Genomic DNA, 6,000 nt, shown 5'->3' on the forward strand with positions numbered 1-6,000 from the left:
AGAGACGGAGAGAGTGAGCGAGCACAGGCAGACAAAGAGGCAGGCAGAGGCAGAGGGAGAAGCAGGCTCCCTGCCGAGCAAGGAGCCCGATGTGGGACTTGATCCCAGAACCCTGGGATCATGACCTTAGCCAAAGGCAGCCGCTTAACCAACTGAGCCACCCAGGCGTCCCTCAGCGGAACAGACGTTTAAAAGCCTGATTTTGTGCTCCGTTGTTCTGCGGCTTGCCAGGAGCCGGCCCCTCCCCCCAGGGTCTATCTTCCCGACGCTTTGGATTCACTTCTCCGCCAGTCCTACCTTTCAGAAAGTGGTTGTTTTTCGGTTTCTAGAATAGCTGTTCTTCTCTTCAATCTGCTGATGGATTTGCAGGTGTTTGCAATCTTAGATAAGCTCTCTAGCTGATCTCCTGCTAGCTGAAGTAGTCTCAGCCTGCTACTTCTCCGCCATCTTGACTCCTCCTCCTACCTTTTTTTTTTAAGTGAACTTATCTTTGGTGTAGTTAATTTTATTGTGGGACTGACATGTATGAGTCACTAAAGCGTTCCTACATACTTTCTGCATTCTTCCCGGGTCCTAAGACCAAACCAGGTACTATTTATTCGGCTCATTTTAGTATCCTAAGCCCTAGCATAGTATAAATCCACACCTTACTCTTGCATACGTTACTGCCTAATTTCTTTAATTTCCCTCTGTACCTCTCAGCAGTTCCTAAAAATATCAAATTCCTTAGGCAGTAGGCAGAATTTTCGAGTCCCAGTTTCATGGAAGGTACATTCCTTAAGCTGCCAATTTTCCTCAGGGCACCCTGTGATCTATCCTATCCCCTTTTTTACAGTCGAGACCTATTCTTCTATTCCAGCTTAGGTCCTAAACCCTACTCCTCAAAGGCTTTTATCCAGGTCTACTTCCTTTGTGGCTATAGCCTTTGGCTTGTAGTAACTCTTCATTTTTGTCATAAAGAGATTTTTCTTTCCTTCTTTTGACCTTGATTATATACTTAAAATTATTTTCTTATTCTATTTTATCCAACATTTTTGTGTGTTTTGAAGGGGTGCCATATAGATGATGTCTATCTTCCACAGTATCTAGAAATCAATCACTGAGATAAAGATGTTTCAAGATCTGGAAGTGCTAACACTTAGTCTTTCTTAAAACAGAAAAGTGAGTATGTTTTCCTGAATCTGATTTTCATTTTTATTTTTATTAAGATTTTATTTATTTAATTGCAAAAGAGAGAGAGAGAAAGAGCATGAAAGGGGAAGGTTTAGAGGGAGAAGTAGAGGGAGAAGCAGACTCCCCACAGAGCAGGGACCCCCAATGTGGGATTCGATCTTGGGACTCCAGGATCATGACCTGAGCTGAAGGGAGTTGCTTAACCAACTGAACCACCCAGGTGCCCCAGAAATCTGATTTTTAATCACAAAACAAAAAGTGGGAAGAACATTTAAAAGGAAGCAACAAAGGAATAAATATAAACTGAAACAGCCAATGTTCTTGCCTAGATTATAGTGCAAGATAGAATATGAAGTCATTTGTGAATAGTAAAAATGCACTTAGCAAAATGGAAAAATTTATTTAGCACCTACCATATGCCAGTTCCTGTATTAATCCCACTAAGCTCAGAATATTTAAATAACTTTAAAAATGTCATAGATCCAATAGATATTTGTGCTGAAATTCAACACCAGGCATAACTAGTTGTTTATTCTCAAGCGTGGGAGTCCAGAGACGTATTCTGAGAATTCAACAACATATGAATTATAAATACTGACTGTAATAAGAATTCACATCTGAAAGCCATTTCTGTGGAATCCACCTTTTCTTAAGTCAGTGTTTCTGGGGTCTGAGGAGCCTTGATAGTAGAAAAAAATGACCCAGACATGCTCTGGGACAGGGCCAAAATATTTTTCCCTTAAACTGAGTCTCTATTTCATTCAAGTTTTCCAAGATAAAGTCAGTGTGACAAGCTTTTATGGGCTTTTTGTTTTATGTTCCCTCGGAATTTTTTTTTTCTTTTTTTAATACTAATCTTGTTGGTGGTGTAGTAGGTTGAAATGGATTTTCTCACATCTTTTTTTTGGATAGGGAGGGAGACCAGAGTCCCCAGCGACTGGCTGGCTTATTTACAGAAACTCTTAGGAAGGTTCCCTGCTTGGTCCAACTCTGGGCCTGTGGGAACTGGGGAGGACAGCCCAAAGGCTGTCCCACCTCAGCTGCCTCTTCATGGAGGACCTTCTTGCTCTGCAAAACATGCCATCCTTGTGTTGTCCTCCCTCTCCCATTAAGATCCAGCACACAGATTTTTTAAGGGTCAGAGACAAGGCCAAATTTGTCAAATACTTAAGTATTTAATCTAATCTTTTATCTAAACTAAATTTTTCCTTTGTAATCTTTCTTTCTGTCTGGTTTCCCTTTCATGTCATTGCCATTAGTACCATAACTTCCCTCTCCACCTGCTTTTTTTTCAGCCTTGAAGATATTGATAAGACTGGGGGGAGGTATTTAAAAGGAAATAACCGAGATAACTGAGGGTGTGGACTTATTTGTGCGAGAAAACTGATCCCAGAAGGAGTCCCGTCATTTAATACTCTTACAACCCCTCTGCTCTGAGCTAGAGAAGGGGGTGCTTAATTACTTTCGTAGTTCCTGTTTTTCAGGATTTGTAGATGTTTAGACAGAGATCAAATATCTGTGATTTTCAAAATGCTGTAACTTACATTTGCAATCCTTTTGTTTCTTTCTGTTAGTTCTTTTTCAAAAATGTGAGCTTTTCTGAAACACGGAAGAAATGGGCCTTCTTGTGAGCCCTGGGACACTTATGCCTGTCAGTACGTTTATGATAATGAGCATCTGTGTAGGCTGTGGCCAGGAATGGCAGACACACACAGGTTTGAAGACCTCCTAGCCCACAGTTTTAGTCTGCGGGCCAAATGGACTTTAGCCTCTCCAGCTCTTTTGGAGTGTATAGGGAAAACATGGCACCAGACCCAGATCCCACTGGCTTATCCAAAAGATAATCCAAATGACTCGGCCACATAAGACTCAGAGCTTACAAAATGTCCAAATACAGCTTCGCCTAATTACCACAACGATTATGTCATGTAGACTCTCCTATATCACATTGACTCTCATCTAAAGATAGGAAACTGAAACTTCAGGAGGTGAGTGTCTTAGGTCACCATAGAAGTATGTAGCAAAACTGAAACCAAACACAGGTCTTCTAAATCCCAAATTCAACTTTCAACTGCAAAGGAAAAGGAAAATGCTGGATTTCCTCTTATCAGAAATTCAGGCTGCTGAAGCTGGTGGTGGAGTATATGCACTGAGCAAAGATTCTTGGTTGAGGAGATAAATCTTTCTGAATGTGTAGTCCATGCTCTCCTGTCTGCACCCTGTGCCTTATATTGGCAAAGAGGACTACATCGATCAAAGAAAAGGGTACCTGTTTCTTCTCAGCATGTGCCCTCTGCTCTCCCAGCCATGACCCCAGAGACATCTTTTTCCCAATGGGGTTGTATTATTATTAGTAGTAGTTTTCCTTATCAGAGGAACTGCATAGACTAAAATATACCCTGGTTAAAAAATCCCACCTGAGTGGAAACTTCCAAGGTAGGTAGAGCCGCTGATACATAGCTCATGCCAACTTGTCAGTGATATGACCATTCTACAGATTAAACTTAATGGCACAAATTCAGTGTGTTTGATTTTTGTTTCAAGTGAAGGAATATTTCTTGAGGCTGAAGCTGTGTCTAGACAAGGGTTCCCAGATAATGGCTCTCCCATCACCCCCCTATTTTACCCTTCTCTTTTCTTTAGTCCATGAGGCTGCTTGGCTCTTTGAATTTTTCCACTGGTCAGAAATTGGGACTTAAATGGGACTTTTTACTCCCTTCTTGATAATCCAAGATCCATATTTTATTTTATTTTATTTATTTATTTTTTAAGATTTTATTTTTATTTATTTGGCAGAGAGAGACAGAGAGGCAGGCAGAGAGGGAAGGGGGAAGCAGGCTCCTGGCTGAGCAGAGAGCCTGATGTGGGGCTCAATCCCAGGACCCTAAGATCATGACCTGAGCCGAAGGCAGAGGCTTAACCCACTGAGCCACCCAGGCGCCCCAATCCAAGATGCATATTGTCCCATGTACCAGGATCTACTTTCCCAATTTACTAATTATATAACAAATCCATATAAAGGATCTGTCGTAAGAACCAAGATGTTATCACTCCCATAGTTGAATCATTTTGGATAGTGCCAATTTTGAAGTGCCAATTCTTTAAAGTTAAGACTTAAGAAAATGAATCTCTGATGTGGGAAATATTGTTATATATGGGTATAATAGGTATCTTTCTAAAATAGTTCCCAATAATCCCTGTCTCTGGTATTCTCACCATAGTGTGATCTCCCCTTGAGTGTGGATTGGACCTACTGAGTTAGCTTATAAATGACTGTGGCTTTTCTCTCTTTGGCTCAGCTTAGGTGCTTGTCCTGATGGAAAGGACCACTTGCCAAGGAACAGAGGGCTGCCTCTGGCCAATAGTCAGTGAAGAACTGAAACCCTCAGTCCAACATCCAACACAGAACTGAATCCAACCAATACCTCATGAGTGAACTTGGAAGCTGATCCTTTCCCCATCAAGCCTTGAGATCAAATACAGATTTGTCCAAGGCCTTGACTATGGCTTTTTGAGGAACCCTAAAGTAGAGGACTTAGCTGGATTTTGACCTAACAAGTTAGGAGATAATAAATAAATGTTGCTGCTAAGTTTCAGAGTAATTTGTTATATAACAATAAATAACTAATCCAGTGGGTGCATAGAGAACATTCTGATAAGTAGAGTTTTTCTGACATCCCATAATTTAGAAAGAAACTATCTGGTGGGTGGACAACCAAATTCTTCATTCAAATTGGGAAATTTCAGATAGCTTTTTGATATATATTTGAAATTGGAATTTAAACTATGGTAGATTCTCAGTGATTTTATTAATATTAGTGGCAATAAGACTGTTACTTTAGAATTCCATATGAGAGTTCAGATTATGCCTCAGAGAAGGAAGATAAAATGTATAGAGAGAACAAAGAAGTAACCACATGTTAATGGAAAAATTGCTTACTTTTTAAAAGCTTCAGTTCTCTTATGTTACAAAAGAGAGCAACTGGACTAGACTATCTCTAAGGCTCCTTCTAGGTTTAGATTCTACAGACAAAACTTGACTGCTTCTAGAGTCACTGCCCCACCCTCCCCAAAAGAAAGAAAGAAGAAAGAGAAAGAAAGAAAGAAAGAAAGAGAGAAATAAAGAAAGAGAAAATTAAATTAAACTTATACCAAAGACCTAATTTTCTGTACAGTATTTCCCTATGGATCTTTTATTACCCTTGGGAATTCTGAATCTTCCTTGGAATAACTGAATAAAAATATAAAAATCCATAAATTGGATAAATGATATATTAGATTACCAAAACCAGATCATTCTAAAGAGGAGGTTAGTTCTATTTATTTATTTATTTATTTATTTATTTTCAGCATAACAGTATTTATTGTTTTTGCGCCACACCCAGTGCTCCAAGCAATCTGTGCCCTCTATAATACCCACCACCTGGTTCCCCCAACCTCCCACCCACCGCCACTTCAAACCCCTCAGATTGTGTTTCAGAGTAAGAGGAGGTTACTTCTAACAAGACCTGGAAAAAATTACACATAGGAGAAAATCCTCATGTTCTTAGAACAAAAATGCTTACACAGCATGCATGCTTGAGAAGGTGTACTTAAGAAGCTTGGATCAGGGGTGCCTGGGTGGCTCAGTGGGTTAAGCCGCTGCCTTCAGCTCGGGTCATGATCTCAGGGTCCTGTGATCGAGTCCCGCATCAGGCTCTGTGCTCAGCAGGGAGCCTGCTTCCTCCTCTCTCTCTCTCTCTCTGCCTGCCTGTCTGCCTACTTGTGGTCTCTCTCTATCAAATAAATAAATAAAATATTTTAAAAAATTACTCATTTGAGAGCTGA

The 6,000-nt window shown here is 40.3% G+C and overlaps 1 long non-coding RNA gene across 1 annotated transcript in view; it reads right to left on the reverse strand.

Annotated features, from left to right (window-relative positions):
* LOC122903944 overlaps window positions 1-318 on the reverse strand; it is a 31,332-nt gene extending 31,014 nt beyond the window's left edge. Inside the window, exon 1 of the long non-coding RNA XR_006384118.1 lies at window positions 298-318. This is a non-coding gene — a long non-coding RNA (uncharacterized LOC122903944). The remainder of the gene's footprint in view (window positions 1-297) is intronic.
* Between the last annotated feature and the right edge of the window lie 5,682 nt (window positions 319-6,000).

Source organism: Neovison vison, chromosome 4 (assembly GCF_020171115.1).
Source record: "Neovison vison isolate M4711 chromosome 4, ASM_NN_V1, whole genome shotgun sequence".
In the NCBI taxonomy this organism is placed as follows: Eukaryota; Metazoa; Chordata; class Mammalia; order Carnivora; family Mustelidae; genus Neogale; species Neogale vison.